This window comes from Bos mutus, chromosome 13, assembly GCF_027580195.1.
Source record: "Bos mutus isolate GX-2022 chromosome 13, NWIPB_WYAK_1.1, whole genome shotgun sequence".
Classification (NCBI taxonomy): Eukaryota; Metazoa; Chordata; class Mammalia; order Artiodactyla; family Bovidae; genus Bos; species Bos mutus.
In genome coordinates this window covers 79,957,679-79,976,401 of record NC_091629.1, presented here as the reverse complement: position 1 = coordinate 79,976,401, position 18,723 = coordinate 79,957,679, and the positions used below count along the sequence as shown (strand labels likewise).

The following is an 18,723-nucleotide window of genomic DNA, read 5'->3' as shown; positions in this document are numbered from 1 at the left end:
TTTAAAAGATTAGTCATCACTGAGTTTGGGGGCAGTCTTCTGAATCTGGTGCCTGAGGCAAGTGCCAGCCCTGCCCTGGGTGGAGAATGTTCCTCAGTCCTGGGGTCTGTGGCCCTGGACTCTGGCTTCTGGTGCTTCTTCCTGTCCCATCACTGGCATTTGGTGAAAAACTCTCCTTCAGGGCTCAATGTTGCTTTATATATGACATAGTCAAAGATTTGTGGTTTCTTGGCAACACATTTCTCCCAAAAACCTAGCAGGCTTATGATCCATTTGCCTGCAATCAGTTCCACGATTGTGTTGATGACCACAATTGACATTTTCTTGGTTGTTATTCGTAAGTCTATTTCACTACACTGACTCAGTGCCATGCCTCTTTGGAAACATGTCTATCAGCAACTTTACTCACTTATTGTTGTTGCTCTTTTTCTTTCTATTCTTTTTTTCATATTTCATTTTTTTAAATTAGAGGATTCTTACTTTACAATATTGTGATGCTTTTACCAAAAGTCAACATGAATCGCCATTAGATATACATATGTGTCCTCCCTCATGTCCCTCCCAATCCCACCCCTCTGCATTGTTGCAGAGCATAGACTTTGAACTCTACCCATTTAAATCAGGTTATTTGGTTTTATCGTTGATTGTATCAGTTCTTTATATATTTTGGGTATTAAGCCCTTTCAAGAGACCACACTATAGATAGACATCACCAGATGGTCAATACCAAAATAGGATTGACTGTATTCTTTAGAGCTGAAGGTGGAAAGCTCTATACAGTTAGCAAAAACAAGGCCTGGAGCTGACTATGGCTCTCATCATCAGCTCCTTACTGTAAAATTCAGACTTAAATTGAAGAAAGTGGGGGAAACCACTAGATAATTCAGGTATGACCTAAATCAAATCCCTTACAGTGGAGGTGATGAACTGATTCAAGGAATGAGATGTGGTACACAGAATGCCAGAACTATGGACAGAAGTTCATAACATTGTGCAAGATGTGGTGACAAAAACCATCCCAAAGAAAAAGAAATGCAAGAAGGCAAAGTGGTTGTCTGAGGAGGCCTTACAAATAGCTAAGAAAAGAAGAGAAGTGAAAGGCAAAGGAGAAAGAGAAAGATATACCCACTTAATACAGAGTTCCAGAGAATAGGAAGGAGAGAAAAGAAAGCCTTCTTAAGTGAACAATGCAAAGAAATACAGGAAAACAATAGAATGGGAAAGACTAGAGATCTCATCAAGAAAATTAGAGATACCAAGTGAACATTTCATGTAAAGATGGGAACAATAAAAGACAGAAATGATATGGACCTAACAGAAGCAGAAAATATTAAGAAGAGGTGGCAAGAATACATAGAAGAACTATACAAAAAGGTCTTAATGACCAGGATAGCCACAATGGTGTAGTCCTTCACCTAGAGCTAGACATTCTGGAGTATGAAGTCATGTGGGCTTTAGGAAGCATTATTAGGAACAAAACTAGTGGAGGTGATGGAATTCCAGTTGAGCTATTTCAAATCCTAAAAGATGATGCTGTTAAAGTGTTGCACTCATTATGCAAGCAAATTTGGAAAACTCAGCAGTATCCCCAGGACTGGAAAAGGTCAGTTTTCATTCCAATCCCAAAGAAAGGTAATGCCAAAGAATGTTCAAAATACCACACAACTGTGCTCATTTCACATGCCAGCAAGATAATGCTCAAAATCCTTCAAGCTAGGTTTCAATAGTACGTGAACCGAGAAATTCCAGGTGTACAACCTGGATTTAGAAAAGGCAGAGGAACCAGAAATCAAATTGCCAATATTCATTGGGTCATAGAGGAAGCAGGGGAATTCCAAAAAACATCTACTTCTACTTAATTGACTACACTAAAGCCTTTGACTGTGGATCACAATAAACTGTGGAAAACTCTTAAAGAGATGGGAATATCAGACCACCTGTCTCCTGAGAAACCTGTATTCATGACAAGAAGCAACAGTTAGGACTGGACATGGAACAATGGACTGGTTCAAAATTGGGAAAGGAGTATGTCAAGGCTGTATATTGTCACACTGCTTATTTCACTTCTATGCATAGTACATTAATACAAAATGCCAGGCTGGATCAATCACAGGCTGGAATCAAGAAATTGCTGGGAGAAATATCAACAACCTCAGATATGCAGGTGATACTACGCTAGTGGCAGAAAGTGAAGAGGAACTAAAGAGCCCTTGATGAAAGTGAAAGAGGAGAGTGAAAAAGTTGGCTTAAAACTCAACATTCAAAAAAACTAAGATCATGGCAGCCAGTCCCATAACTTCATGACAAATAAATGGGGAAAATGGAAACAGTGACAGATTGTATTTTCTTGGGTTCAAAAATCACTGTGGATGGTGACTGCAACCATGACATTAAAAGATGCTTGCTCCTTGGAAGAAAAGCTGACAAACCTAGACAAAGTATTAAAAAGCAGAGACTTCACTTTGCTGACAAAGGTCTGTAGAGTCAAAGTTATGGTTTTTCCAGTAGTCATGTACTACTGTGGACCATAAAGAAGACTGAGTGCTGAAGAATTGATTCTTTCGAACTGTGTTGGTGGAGAACACTCTTGAGAGTTGTTTGAACAGCAAGAGCTGACTCATTGGGAAAGTCCCTGATGCCATGAAAGACTGAACAACAAACCCCTGATCAGATATATCATTCGCAAATTATCTTCTTCTATTTGGTAGGTTATCTTTCTTTTTTGTAGATCATTTTCTTTTATGTGCAGAATCTTTTAAATTTTATGTAATATTTGTTTAGTTTTACTTTTGTTTACCTTGCCGGGAGAGTCACCATTTATTGAAGAAACTATCTTTTTCTTTTGTATTGTTCTTTTCTCCTTTATTGAATACTGTTGTTGTTCATTCGCTAAGTTGTGTCTGACTCTTTGCAACCCCATGAACTACAGCATGCCAGGCTTCCCTATCCTTCACTATCTCCTTGAATTTGCTCAAACTCATGTCCATTCGTCAGTGATGCCATCCAACCATCTCATCCTCTGTTGCCCCATTCTCCTCTAGGCCTCAGTTTTTCCCAGCATCAGGGTTTTTCCCACTGAGTCAGCTCTTTGCATCAGTTGGCCAAAGTACTGGAGCTGCACCTTCATCATCAGTACTATCAGTGAAAATTCAGGGTTGATTTCCTTTAGAATTGACTGGTATGATCTCCATGTTGTCCAAGGGCCTCTCAAGAATCTTCTCTAGCAAATGACTACTGGAAAAACCATAGCTTTGACTATACAGACCTTTGTCAGCAAAGTGATGGCTCTGCTTTTTAATATGCTGTCCAGGTTTATCATAATAGCTTTCTTTCCAAGAAGCAAGTGTCTTTTAATTTCATATCAGTTGTCTATATATGCATGGGTTTACTTCTGGGCTTTCAGTTCTGTTCCATTGATCTATGTATCTGTTTTTCCACCACTGTTATACTGTTTTGATTACTATAGATTTGTAAAATAGTGTGAATCGGGGCTTGTGATATTTACAATTTTCTTTTTCTCAGAATTGTTTTGACTATTCAAAGTCTTTGTGCCTCCATATAAAGTATAGAATTTTTTGTTCTATTTTTATTAAAAATGTCCTTGGGACTTTTTTAGGGATGTTATTGGCTATGTAGATTGCTCTGAGTAATATGGACAAATATCTGTCCATTTATTTGTGTCTTCCTCAATTACTTTCAAGAATGCCTTATAGTTTTTAGTTTATAGACTTTCCACCTACTTAAATTTATTCCTAGGTAATTTATTTAGGTGATGGACAGGGAAGCCTGGCATGCTGCAGTCTACAAGTCGCAAAGAGTTGGACATGACTGAGTTACTGACCAACAACAACAATTATTCTTTAGTTATGATTGTAGTTGGGGTTGTTTACTTAATTTCTCTTTCAGCTAGTTAATTGTTAGGATATAGATACAAAACTAATTTTTGTGTTGATTTTTGTACTCTGCAACTTTACTGTATTTGTTTATTATTTCTAATAGTTTTTTTTTGCTTTATTGGTGGAGTCTTTAGGGTTTACTACTATAAAATGATTGGAGAAGGAAATGGTAACCCACTCCAGTATTCTTGCCTGGAGAATCCCATGGACAGAGAAGCCTGGTAGTCTATAGTCCATGGGATTGCAAAGAGTCGGACATGACTGAGTGACTTCACTTACTTACTTACTTACTCTAAAATTATATCATCTGCACATAATGGCAATTTTACTTCTTCCTTTCCAATTTGGATTCGTTTCTTTTCCTTGCCTGATTGCTCTAAGACTTCCAGTACTATGTTAAATAGAAGTGGCAGGAGTGAGCATCCTTGTCTTGCTCCTGATTTTAGAGAGATAGCTTTCAGTTTTTCACCACTGAGTATGTTAGCTGTGCCCGCCTACTTTAATCTTTGCCTTAAGTCATTTTGTCAAACTCAAAAGTTTTACTGGGTGCCATACATTTAGTCTTTGTCTTAAGATCCTTTAATCAACAGGGAGTTTATCCTGGCATTTTATTACATAAAATGTATTTTTAGAACCCATCTGTTTTTTGGAGAACTGGAAAAAATAAAGCTTTTCCAAACCTTCAAGTTTCTGAATTTCAGGAATCTCTCTATTTTTTCTCACTTCTACTTGCAAATTGGCAATTGTTTTCTTAGCTCATCCCTTTCTTGTAACACTTTTACCAAATACAACCAAAAGCAATCAACAACTAAGGTCTGATTTTCCAGTCTCTATCTCTGCAGCTCAAGCCCATTACTGTTACATGCCTCCTGTCTTGGGCAGACTACTGACTCCAAAAGATGTCCATATCCTAATCCTGGAAAACTGTGGAAAGGGGGTTGAGATTGTAGATGGAATGAGGTTAATTCTGAATCTCATCTCGGCAATCATCCTGCACTATTTAGTTGGCTCCAGTCTAGTCGTGTGTGTTCTTAAAAGTGAAAGAGGGAAGTAGAAGAGTGAGTCAAAGAGATTCAACATGAGGATTATACAGGTCCTTGGTATTTTTGGTGATGGAGGAAGGTGGCCAAAATTCAAGGAAGGTGGAGATCGCTAATACTGGGAGTAACCCTTAGTTCACAGTGAGCGTGGAAACGTGAACCTCAGTCCTACAAGGAATTCTGCAGGCAACTGAATTCTGCCAGAAACCCAACTGAGCAAGGAAATAGGTTCTAGAAAAAGAATGCAGCTTGCTGTCCCCTTGATGATAGTCTGGATCTTTAAAATAATATTGTGTTACTTTAAGTCTAAACTTGTGGAAGTTTGCTGTAGCAGTAATAGAAATCTAACATATCTCCAAAGTTATATCTGACAAGCTTTGTAACAAATATTTTGCTCCTGTACACACACATCACTGTCTCTGCAGACTCAGATACATATTATCTTACCGCCCACTCTCTGACTTATATGCCTCTACCAAATATTTAAAGTTTTTATTCCGGTGGCACCCTACTGCCAGTTTCAGTTTCTACGTTAGTCAGAATAGGTTGAGTTATCCTATAACCACTTATCCTACTCTGGTTAAATGAATCAGGACTGTCAGTGACCTCAACAAAGGTTTATTTCTTACTAACGGAAAATCTGCTGTGAGACCAGCAGAACTCCAGAGCATCTGCCTTTTAAGAGGTGACTCAGAGATCCAGCCTGCTTCCATCTTATGTCTATTTAATCTAATATGGATCTTTCAAAGGGTCACAGGAGAGAAAGAAAACACTGGGAATCTCCAAGGATTTTCACTTTCTCAGATCAGAAACAACACTTATCCCTGTTGCCTGTAGTGCACTGGCCAGAATTAAATCACAGCTCTGCACACCCTTTAGAGAGATGAGAAGTACAGGGCGTTTGTGTGCCCAGAAGATAATTGATATTAATGGTTCACTTTAATAAAATGTGGTCTCAAAAGAATTCAGACTGGTCCACCTGAGAAGCAGGCATTGAACTTAATGTTCATTCAGTCTCCCAAACTGTGGACTACATCTCAAGCTTTCCCAAGAACTTATTCCTCAAGTCCTACTTAGCACAAAGCCAACTGTAGGTTTTGTAGTCCAGCTCTTGCCCAGCTCTATGCCCAATGAGATACCAATCTTCCCTTCTATGAGCAAACTCAAACCTTTAGGAATGGTTCGCTCAGAGCAAAGCTTTCCTGGACTTGATGTGGGACAAGAACTCTTTTCCTTTCTTCTGTGGAAGAGAAAAACTCCAGTTGGCCCTACTTACTCCATGACCAAAGATGCTGATGATTTCTTTCATTTTTTCCCCCCTTCCCAATGTATCTAGGAAAACAAAATGGACATAAACAATCAATAAAATGCATTATAGTGATATATAGAGAGCTATTTCTTTATAGTATTAGCACTAAAACATTATAGAAGTTCAAAGAAAGAAAGAGATTAATGAGAACTAGAAGTAGTCCAGAAGAGTTCCTGAGTCAGCATTCACTAACTCAGGTGCCAGGTAATGTGATGGTTACTTTCATGTCTCAACAGGGTCATGGGCTGTCTGACCCTCATATTTAGCCAAACACTATTTACAGTGGGTCTGGAAGGGTGTTTCCGAATCAGATTAACATTTGAATCAGTAGATTGAGTAAAGCAGATGGCCCTTTCTATTGTGGGCATGCCTCATCAGACCTGAATAGAGCAAAAGGATGGGTAAGAAGGATTCCTCCTGCCTGCCTGTGAGCTGGGACACTGACCTTTCCAGCCTTCAGACTCAGCGTGGAACAACAGCTTGGGTCTCAGACCTGCTGACTTCTGGACTGGAACTCAAAAAATGAACCCTCCAAGTTCTTGGGTCTTTGGACTCAGAGTGGAGCTACATACACATTGGTTCTCCTCAGCCTCCAGCTGACTGCCTGTAGACCTTGGGACACTTCAGGCTCTGTAATTGTAAAGTCAATTCCTTATCATATATCCTTTCTATGTATACATGTATGTATATGTTTAACATATAAAACTGTGTTTGTGTGTGCTAAATTGCTTCAGTTCTGTCCAACTCTGTGCAACCCTACGGACTGTAGCCTGCCAGGTTCCTCTGTCCATGGGATTTTCCAGGCAAGAATACTGGAGTGGCTTGCGAAGTCCTCCTCCAGGGGATCTTCACGACCCAGGGATCGAACCCGTGTCTCTTAACATCTTCTGCACTGGCAGGCAGGTTCTTTACCTCCAGTGCCATCTGGGAAGCCCACATATAATTGCATGCTTGTGTAAATATCTTTATGTATACATATGCCATGGATTCCAGGAGACTGCCCTGCCTGAGGTCTCTGTAAAGTTTACAATGAGTCATGTTGGGAAGAAAGCATGCATAAGTGGAAAAAAAGAGACTATGCCATGTTCTGCAATAGAGGACAAGAAGAAAAAAATAAGTCAAGCAATGTTATATGTAAATAAAGATTCCCTTGAGGATAAAATCTTGCTGAGGCGTGCTCTGTACAACCCCCATAGATCTCAACATCAGTCTGAGCATCTAATAAAGAACCAATGCTTTTCTGAATATCATCAAAATTATGGTTAAACTGGAGTAAGAGAAGTCACATTGATGGGCACTACTTAAATTCACCAAAACTGCATGTGGAAAAACTCCATTGCACTGGTGAATCCCTCATCTGTACCAACATTTAATTTTACTTAAGTCACTTCTGTTTCTATTTATTTTTTAATATTAACCCAAAGCCTGAATCAACCTAGTTCTAATGCTCATAATCAGATGGGTCTGGTGCACTGAAAAAGTGTGGCTGTGCTCTCACAGAATGACACTAAAGTAAGAAAAAGAGAAGTGAGCCCAAAGCCGTTCATTCCCATAAACAGATGAAACTAGAGCCATGCTCCCTGGAAAAGCATCAGCATGGTATGAAAAACAGTGAGGGGCAGTGGGCAATAGATGCTATCCATCCTGAATGCCACTTTCATGCTTCTAGATCTGCCTTCTGGGGCTGGGAGGAACAGTGCCACCTTATGAAGGAGCAGAGAAGCTACTGAGATTCGAAAAAGGATTTAAATAAAGACAAAACTAAAAACTTTTTCCACATGCTATAAGCAGTTTCAAAGAAATGATTTGCCTTGGGATATTCAGTAATCCACAAGGTGGATCTGAACTATTTTTCATTCTTTTTTTTTAAATAATGAATTTATTTATTTCATTAAGGTGTCAGAGAGTTAATCCAAGTTGTAGTCATGAACATACATGCAATGCATTTTATATGTTTATAACTACAGTCTAGATGCTTTATTTCACATAATTTCTGAATGGCATTTGTGTTAAGACTCTTGATAGTCCCTTGGACTGCAAGGAGATCCAACCAGTCAATCCTAAATATTCACTGGAATATTCATTGGAAGGACTGATGCTGAAGCTGAAACTCCAATACTTTGGTCACTTGATGCAAAGAACTGACTCATTGGAAAAGACCCTGATGCTGGGAAAGATTGAAGGCAGGAGGAGAAGGGGACGCCAGAGGAGGAGATGGTTGGATGGCGTCACTGAAGCTTATCAATTATTTATATCTATCTGCCTGTCTACTTTATGGTATATATTTTAATTTATATTTTATCCTTTTATTTAAACTATACTATTTATATTTGAACTTAATTTTATATTTATATATGACTTTTTATACTATTTACTACACTGGCAACCAGGACATCTAGGAAATGCTTTAATAGACTTTTTAAGCAATATATTTTAATTGTACATTTTATTTCTCCTAGATACAAGGCGATGGCATCCCACTCCAGTACTCTTGCCTGGAAAATCCCATGGATGGAGGAGCCCAGTAGGCTGCAGTCCATGGGGTCACTAAGAGTCGGACACGACTGAGCAACTTCACTTTCACTTTTCACTTTCATGCATTGGAGAAGGAAATGGCAACTCACTCCAGTGTTCTTGCCTGGAGAATCCCAGGGACAGGGGAGCCTGGTGGGCTGCCGTCTATGGGGTCACACAGAGTTGGACAGGACTGAAGTGATTTAGCAGTAGCAGATACACGATTAATCAAGACATCTACTCATTTATACCAGCCACAATAAAATTTTCAACTTTGATCTGAAGTTACAAGATTTTCATTTATCTCACAGATACTCCAAGTGCTTAATCACTGTAAGAATTTAAAGCTATAATTAATACCAAAGAGAACCTCTCTATTGCAGTATAAAATTAAATTTGCATAAAAATAGGTAGCTTACTTTCTCCTTTATTCTCTTTTCTCCCTCTGTGGTAAATAGATTAAGCCCCCTCCCAAAAATGTCCATGTCTTAAACTCTGCATGCATTCATGTGCATGTCCGACTCTATGCAACCTCATAGACTGTAGCCCACCAGACTCCTCTGTCCACAGAATTTTTCAGGCAAGAATATTGGAGTGGGTTGCCATTTCCAACTCCGGGGGATCCTCCCAACCCAGGGATGGAACTGCACTTTCTGCATTGGCAGGCAGATTCTTTACTCTTGCACCACCTGGGCAGCCCCTAGGACTTAAGAGTATGTGTCCTTTACATGACAAAGAGGACTTTCTGCAGATGCAGTTAAAAATTTTGAGATTTGGGAGATTATTTTAGATTATCTAAGTGGGCCCAGTGTAATCACAAATGTCCTCAAGAATGGAAAAGGGAGGAAGAAAAGAAGGTCAGAGTGATGCCATGTGAAAAGCATGTGACTCTGGCTGGGTTTGAAGATGGAGGAAGGGGGCTGTCACCATGAGCTGTGGGCTGTGCCTCTAGAAGGTGGAATAGGCAGGGGATCTCTCCTGGAGCCTTCAGAAGGGGGCGGCTCCTTGACTTTAACCCAGGAGACCCACTTCAGACTTCCAACCTACAGAGTTGTGAGATAATAAATTTTTGTGGTTTTAAGCCTCCGAAATTATAAGTAATTTGATATTGATACAACAGCAGTAAAAAACTAATATTCCTCTCTTCCTCCTTTATTAGCAAGTATTTATTAAGAACTTATCCCCACTTATCCCTTGGGAATGAAAAGAAAAATGAGATGATTGAAAGTATAGCTGTTTTTTCCTATTTTAAAATTCATAACTACCATATGATCCAGCAATTCCAGTTCTGGGTATTTTTTTTAAGAAAACAAAAAGACAAACTTTAAAAGATATATATACCCCTATGTTCATTACAATAGCCAAGATACGGAAGTAACATGTGTATCTATTGATAAATGAATGGATAAGGAAGATGTGGTTAATGGAATATTAACCATAAAAAAGAATGAGATCTTGCTATCTCTGACAACACAGATGGACTCCAAGGGTATTAACGGTAAGTGGAATAAGTCAGACAGAGAAAGATAAATACCATATGATTTCATTTTCATGTAGATTCTAAACAGTAATACAAAAGAGGAAACTTAACAAAATAGGGCCAGACCAATAGATAAAGAGAAGAAATTGGTGGTTGTCCAAAGGGAAATGGGTGGGGCAAGAATGAAATAGGTGACCCCATAGACCCACCAGGCTCCTCTGACCATGGGATGTCCCAGGCAAGAATTCTGGAGTGGGTAGCCATTTCCTTCCTTCTCCATCTTCCTGACCCAAGGATCAAACTTGTATCTCCTGCATTGACAGGCAGGTTCTTTACCACTGAGCTCCTAAGGAAGTCGACAAGTGTGGATATAATTTCCAAAATAGATTAAATTTAAAAAGCAATGTGTAAGAAGTAGGAATAATTCATGTATATAAGTTGGTATGATAAAGACTCACAGGCACAGGAATATGATTTCCTCCTGATACTTGGAAGTAGGAAGTAGTCCTTAGTTTTCACTTATATCCTTTTTACACATTTTGAATTTTGTATCTTGTGCATGTATTACCTATTTCAAAAATATACACTGTTACCTCTTTTGCAAGAAAACAAAGAGCTGGAACCCTGATATTTGCCCTCCAGAGTTTCACACTCCTTTAAGGTGAAACAGACACACAGATAACTCTAAACAATGAGGCAAGTGCTATAAGAATAGAAATGTACAAGGTTCTTTGGGGAAACAAAAGAAGCTTAACTCCTCCTGGAGGGGTTGGAGAAGCTGAACCTTGAATGGAAAGAATGATTTAAGAGATATTTATACAACAGAGGCAATCAATATTACTTAATGACCACTTGAGGTGTAATGTGAGGCTGCAAATAAGTAAAAAATAACTCACTGATTCTGGTTCCAGCCCTCAGTGGATTGCAGGGCCATTCATTTTCAGCTCAGCAAACGTGTATTACCACCTCACTGTGTTCCTAGCACCATGTTGAGCCCTGAGGATGAGAAATTAGATAAGTAACGGTCCCTACCATCAGAGAATGTGAAGGTGAGTAATGTGGGGCAGTAGATGGCAATTATTCACCCTTCCCTTTGCAGCACAGCACCCTCCCCATGGACAGTTTACCCTGTCCTGGCCCTAAACGTGAGACTCAACCCAATGACTCAGCTAGGGAAATGACACGTTGCAGGCAGGATGTAGAAGCTGGGATCCCAGTATGCCATAGACTTGAACAAGTCAGAACAACGTCTCTGAGGTTTAAAATATTCATCCATTAGTTGAGGTGATTGGATCATTTGATCCTCTAAATCACTTCTGGGTGGAAACTTGTAAAAATCCATTATTTTTATCTTGGCTACCATGAACCACAATGGCAAAAATGACTGAAAGAGGAAGATCAAAGAAATTAATTTTTCTGTGTAGGAGAAAATGTTGGTTTTCCGGAGACATAGAGGAACAATCAATTTAGCTGAATTGTGCTTTTGTGCTTTTGTTGTGATTCCAACCACATGGAGTCAGTGAAGGAAAGAAAAGAACATTGAGTCTTGTTGAATGTGCAATTGATATTTATATTGTAAGTTAATGCATTTTTTTAATCTTATTACTGCATAACAGAGATGGTAGGAATGAATCATTGTATTTTTTTTTTAAACTGATTTGTTCACATTGAAAAAATGGAGAGAAACAAAACTATGCAGTTAGGCCAGCAGTTTAGCAGTCTCATTAAGTCATGTGTATATTTTCCATACGCTCTCATTTCATTTTATGTAATCTTGCCATAAACATCAGGAAAGTAAAAACAGTGTACTCATTTATAAATCATATTTTATAGGTTAAACGCTGACATCCATGTCTGAGGCTTTCTCATTTAAATGTAACAGCATCTATTTCTTACACTTCAAGGAAACCATTACAAATGTTTTAGCATCAGAAAAAATAATTTCATTGTCCTTTGACTTACTTGGGAAAAATCCTTCATTTTTTATCCAGAAACATGTCATAACTTGATTTGTGCTTTTGAGTAAAACAGTGATGAATTCACTTTATCATGACACAGAATAATCTTTATTTTCACAAAACAATCCATTAAGTATTGAGTACTCAGTATATTATTGCACCAGTAATAAGGTGTACACAAGGAAGTAGGATGAGAGTGCAGCATTCGTTTTCAAGGACCTTTAGTGTGCTTCAGAAGCTTCTCTGATGGCTCAGCTGGTAAAGAACCTGCCTGCCAGTATAGGAGATGCAAGAGATGCAGGTTTGATCCCTGGGTGGGGAAGATCCCATAGAGAAGGAAATGGCAACCTGCTCTAGTATTCTTGCCTAGAAAATTTCATGGACAGAGCCTGGCAGGCTATAGGCCATGGAGTCACAGAGCTGGACACGAGAGTGCACATACACACACATACACAAGTGCAATTTAAAAAAATCCCTGAAAAATTTTACCATCACAATAGATTGGATAAATACATTTTGATGCACTCATACAACACTTCCCTTGTGGCTCAGATGGTAAAGCATCTGCCTACAATGCGGGAGACCTGGGTCCATACAATTTAAAGTGATATACAATTTAAAGCAATAAACTATAGGTATAAGCTGCGACGTGGACGAATCTCACAGACACAATAAGAAGCCAGGTACCAAGCATATTCTGCATGGTTCCATTTATATGAAGTTCAAAAACAGAGAAGACAAGTCAGTGCTGTTAGAATAGTGATTATCTGTGTTAGTGATGGTGACGGTGGTGATGTGTGTGTGTGCACGTGTGATTTTGACCAGGAGGGAGTATGAAACTTTTGGGAATGCTGAAAATATTCTAACATTTTGATCCAAGTGGTGGTCATATAAGTAATCATATTAGTGAAAATTCCTCAAGCTCTTTTCATGCTTTATTGCATATATTATACTTTCATAGGAGAAGGCAATGACACCCACTCCAGCACTCTTGCCTGGAAAATCCCATGGACGGAGGAGCCTGGTGGGCTGCAGTCCATGGGGTCGCTAAGAGTCAGACATGACTAAGCGACTTCACTTTCACTTTTTACTTTCATGCATTGGAGAAGGAAATGGCAACCCACTCCAGTGTTCTTGCCTGGAGAATCCCAGGGACAGGGGAGCCTGGTGGGCCGTCATCTCTGGGGTCGCACAGAGTCGGACACGACTGAAGCGACTTAGCAGCAGCAGCAGACTTTCATAAAAACAGTCATCATCATAACCACCATTATCACCATAGAGTAGTAGGTTGGAACCTCTCATTCTTGTCAAATTGTAAGCCTAGCTCACACTTGGAAAATTCTCTTAAGTCAAGTTGTTTGGAATGAAATTAAATGCTCTTCTCTATCTTTCTATCTTCCCTTTACATTCCAGTTAACAATAGATTTAACAGAAAGTGGTTAGTGGTTTCCCTCCAACCCCAACTGCCGTTGTATTCCACATACACTGACTCCTTAGGCCATTTTCTTCACCGTCACTCTCTGGTTCTCAGTGCCTCTAACAGGTTTTAGTGGAGCAAGACACTCAAGGTTAGGGAGGAGATACCTTGAGGCAGAGATAGCCCATGTCAGGTTGTTCTGTGCTGCTCACTTTTCAGATTATGTTCCTAATTAAGGCAAACTGGACAAACGGGGCTAGTGGTGATCTTTTCATTTACAAAGGACAGTAAGTAAAGAGCTCGGTGGAAGCTGTGGTTAATGTATCACTTTAAATCAGGACAGGAGGTGCACTGTCCTTTCTGTAAAAAGAATGCAACGTGATCTTTGGCAAATACAGGTGTGACTATTAAAAGTCCTCCTGTTCCCGGTCCTCTTCTCATACAAAGCAACAATAATATGCAAGACTTCATAAAACTAGAAACAAGGAGCTGGTTGCACTGACGTTTCTCTTTGGCCCCTGTGGTGAGTGTTAATTCTCCTAAGTACAAAGGCAAGGCATGTTCAGGGATCCGTATACTTGAGAAAGTACCGGTCTAGGGATCCCCTCGTGGCAGAAACAGCTCCCTCTTATCTGCCTCCTTCCTACCAACTTTTAGCCTGGCTGGGATGGGCAACTTTCTCTAGTTTCTCTGTGTTTTCAGTGGACACTGTGGAAGGCTGCTGGATGCCTGGCTTTTTTGTGGGTGCCCCACCATAGGGTGGCCTTCCTGGCATGTGAACCCCAACAAAAAGATGCACTGGGCTGAACCACCATGGAGAGAACCAGGGGCTTTGGGATAAAAGGAGCAGAGCTGGAGGAAGGGGCCTGGAAGGAGGTCCAGAAAGACCCTCCAAGAGCCTCACCGTTTTCTCCACGACAGAAAGCTAGCTTAGGGACAACGCCCCAGTGTCACTGGTCACAGTGAGCCGAGGAGGGACCACACTGGCCACAGGATACAGACACTTGTCCCTTTCCTTCCTCTTTCCTGCCCAACATGCTGGAGGAACTAGGCCTTTCGGCAAGGGCAGGGAGCAGGTGAGACAGTGTTTAAGGACCAGATCCTGTGCCGCTGGCCTTCCACTTCAAAGAGTAAAGGACAGAGCTAGAGCCTTCCTCGGGGACTAGACGGGATTTAAATTGAATTTGAGGTTGAAGATTTAATACAGTCTGAGTTTTAAAACTGAAAATGGGCACATCCCTGGTGGTCCAGTCGTTAGACATGGCTCATGCACTGCAGGGGGTGTGGGTTCCTTTCCTGGTCTGGGAATCAAGATCCCATAGGCCAAGTGGCATGGCCAAGAAAAAAAAAAAAACACCTGAAAATGATAAAAACTGCCCATGGAGAACCATGGCTATGTCCTTTTAATGGGCTCCCTTTTTGTACTCTCAACCCTACGGGCATTCTCAACGCAAGTTCTCTAAACTGCCAGCCAGATCACGGCCACACTCTGCATGACAACTTCCGCTGGCCTTCCATCACACTCAGGCTAAAGTCTAAAGTGCTCTCTGTGCTCTTGTGTGGTCTGGCCCCCCGCTGCCTCTGTGACTCCAGTTCCACCCACTTGGTGCCTCACTCTGCCAGCCTGGCCTCTTTCCTGTCTCTTGAGCATGCTAGGTACATTGGGTCTCAGGGCCCTTCTCGTCCCTCTGCTGGAAACACTGTTCCCCAGATATGCATCTCTCTTTGTTCCAGCCTCCATAAAAATGATGCATCCTCAGAGAGGCCATCTCTGATCTCTGGCTAAAATAGCAGTCCCCTGTCTTACCTCAAAAATTCTTTTGCTTTTCCGTCATAGTTCTCAGTACTACTTGATGGTATATACTATTTATTGTATGTTTCCTCTGATAATATCTAAGCCTCATGGGGCAATGATTTTGTCTCTTTTATCTCAATATATTGGGCAAAGAATGCCTTGTATATAAAAGGTTTCAAAAATGTTCGTTGAGTGAATGACTATCTGAAATGTTATTAAAGAAGAGTGAAAGAGAAAGTGTTAGTCCCACAGTTGTGTCTGACTCTCAGACACCATGGACTGTAGCCCACCAGGCTCCAAAAGAATCGAACTGAACTTTGTACTTCAAAATAACATCTAACTATTTAAACCTTCTAAACTGAGATTCCTTAGTAAATAATATTAGTTTGAAGACCTAGCAATGACAACAAATGTTGCTGTGAGTTGGTTTACTAATATGTAAAATTAAAGATAGGCTTAATCTATGACACCCTGAGTGAACCCTAGGGCAGTGGGGTTACTTTTATGGAAATTGGTGTATGTAGTAGGCTGGGGGGAAAAAACCTAAAAACCATAAAATAAAACCTTTCTATTTTTCTCTCCTCCTATCAAAAACTAAAGTGCACCCTTTTCCCATTCTTTGATTCTGCACATGACCATGTGACTTTCTTAGTGAATAGGACGTTAGGAAACGTTGATATGAAATTTTATTTTAAACTGGGGCTTGCTCTTGGGAACCAGGATCTCACCATATGGAGAAAACACCCTGTCATCTTAGCCAGCGAGACAATGCTTCAAACTCCACATGTCTCCATCTGCCTGAGTGGAACTAGAGACAACAGCAGACAGCTGCTCTGCTGATTCCGTGGAATGGTTGTTACTTTAGGCCACTAAGTTTCTGTGTAGTTTTTACACCGCAAGGTCTGATACACTATATTTGGGAGAACTGTGTACTAAATTAAGTTCCATTGTTAACACAATCAGGACACACAGATGACATCTTCTAGCTCACCTGTCAACAGGTGATATGCGGAGAATACAGGAACTTAAACAGGAAGTCCTCCAGAACTGGGTTTGAAATTAACTACACTATTTATTGGCTGTGTGAGCAGTTGGTTGGGGCAAACTGCTTAGCTTTTCTAAATCTTAGTTAAATATAAAATAGAGAACATGACTAAAATACTGACCCAACCTCAAAGTCTGATCTGAGGGCCAGCAACATCACCTTGTGGGAGCCGTTAGAAACACAGAATCTGCGGTCCCACCCCACACCTCCTGAGTCAGAATCGGCACTTTGACAAGTTCTCCAGGTGACTCGGGGGCACATTACAGCTTGGGGAGAGCTATCAGCGCCCCGGTGTCACTCAGGATCACCACATCGTGAAGACCTCCAACAGGGAAAAGCCCCACAGCTTTCTCCTGTCTCCCAGGGAAACTCGGTCTAGGCTATTTTTCTGGGCTTGCTCAACATGCAGACAGGCTCGGCGGCTTCTAGCTTTTCTTAGGGCCCAGCTCAAACTGCAGTTTAGGGTTTTAGCAGGAGTTGTTAGCCGGCCCTCAGCCCCCTCCTGCTGAAAGATGCCCAGTTGGTAAACTTGTGATTACCCTCCTCTCAGCTCTGCCTGCAAGAGGTCAGGCTGTGCCAGGGGAACAAGCCTTTCGGGTCTGCAGTCGCCTCTCGTCCTCGGGGCCTGGCTATGGTTCGCGCCCACATCCTGCTCTCACCCCTCAGCCCGCAGGGGCTGCCAGGCTCGCTCTCTGTTCCCGGCCAGCGGGACCCGCTCCCGGGCTGAGCATGCCCAGTGCGGCCGCGAGTGCGGCCCGGTCCCCAGTGCGCAGGTGCCACGTCTCCGGGTTTTGGTGGCCGCCGGCCGGAGAAGGAGGCGGAGTGGCCTCAGGGAGGAGAGTCCTCCCGGGAGGGAGTCCTGGAGCCGCGAGTTGTGAGGGTCCACACAAAGGGTGATGCTGGAAGGAGCGCCGTGTAACCAACCCCTTTAGTGTGGGTGACTCGGAGTCACCTGGGGCCCGAGGCGAGCTTACGCCCCAGCATCTCGGGGACCGACGTCTGGGGCGGGGGCGGGGGCGGTTGCGTCCCTGGGTTGCACTTGGGGGAAGACTTTTTGGAACCACTTTATCGTTCGGTGCCTCAGTTTAAGACTCCGGGGCAGGGGGCGGGGTGGGAAGGAGAGAGAGGAGTATTTGCTTTGGAAGATTGTTTCAAGGATTCCAGGAATAAAAAGCGTTTAGGACAGTGCCTGAAGCATTGTACGCTCCTGAGGTGTTTCTTAAACAAAATATAAACAAACAAACACCCCTACCCCGCCAACAACTGTGGGTCGTTAGCTGTCGCCGGATCTGATCCCTCTCCCCTCTTTTAACCTCCTACCCCCTGCCCGGGCTCACGGCCCGTCTCCCTCCAGGATGCCCCCCACTCCTCACAGGTGCTGCTCGGGAGGCGCCACCCTGGGTGCCCCTCGACCCGGCACCAGGCCTGCCTGGCGGCGCCGGGAGCACCGGGGGCGACCGGGGAGACCCCGCAGAGTCCCCCGCGGGGCGGCTTCCCGGACGCCCCACCCACCGTTTCCGGGCGAAGCCCTCCACCCGGCCGGCCCCAGGCCCCCAGCGCAAGGGCGCCCCGCGCCCGCCGGCCCCCTCCCTGCCCCGCGGGATCGCGGCCGGCCCGGCCCCTGCCCACCCCCAGCCGGCCGGGCGCGCCGCACTGGGCATGCTCCGTAGCCCGGGCAGGTTGGGGCTGCGAGGCGACGGCTCGGGATCCGGAGCCGGGAGGCGAGGACGTAGAGGGAGACTCGGGGGCTGAGCCAGGAGAAAGCGGCCGGCCGCTAGGGGCGGCGGGGCCCGGGGCCGGGGCGCGCCGAGCCGGCGGACGGGCGCAGCAGGCCGGCACGGCCCGGCGGCTTGGCCGGGGGCGCCCGCTGAGACCCGGGCCCCTCATGGAGGTGAGGACCGCTCCGGGGAGGCAGGGGCAGGGGCGGGGGCGGGGCGGGCGAGGGGCGGGCTCGCCGGCCGGCGCGGTCCGGGGTGGAGGGGCTGGTGACGCGGGGAGCAGCTAGTGAGCCGCACCGCACACAGGAGCTCACACACACACGCGCGCACACTCGCGCGCGCACCCACTGGGTCTCCAGGCGGCGGCCGCGGCCGCATCTCCGGCAGCAGCTCCGGGCAAAGTGACAGGTAGGAGAAGGCTTTCCGAGTCCCGCCCGAGGATGCTCCCGCCCGCCTGGGCCCGCGGGGCTTGTTTGTTCCCGGCGGGTGCGTCCCGGACGCGCGCGCGCGCACCCAGATGCCCTGCCCCGGAGCCGGTGCGGTGCCGGCCG

The 18,723-nt window shown here is 43.4% G+C and overlaps 1 protein-coding gene across 6 annotated transcripts in view; it reads left to right on the top strand.

Moving 5' to 3' along the window:
* The first annotated feature begins 18,048 nt into the window (after window positions 1-18,048).
* Window positions 18,049-18,723, top strand: part of PLCB4 (phospholipase C beta 4) — a 483,912-nt gene continuing 483,237 nt past the window's right edge. For 2 of the 6 annotated variants that reach the window (XM_070381997.1, XM_070381991.1), the window contains exon 1: window positions 18,049-18,345. The gene's annotated coding sequence lies outside the window, so the exon portion shown is untranslated. Of the gene's footprint in view, window positions 18,346-18,441; window positions 18,581-18,723 lie in introns of those variants that run through there. The other 4 variants (XM_070381995.1, XM_070381996.1, XM_070382000.1 and 1 more) reach the window with 3 other exon arrangements.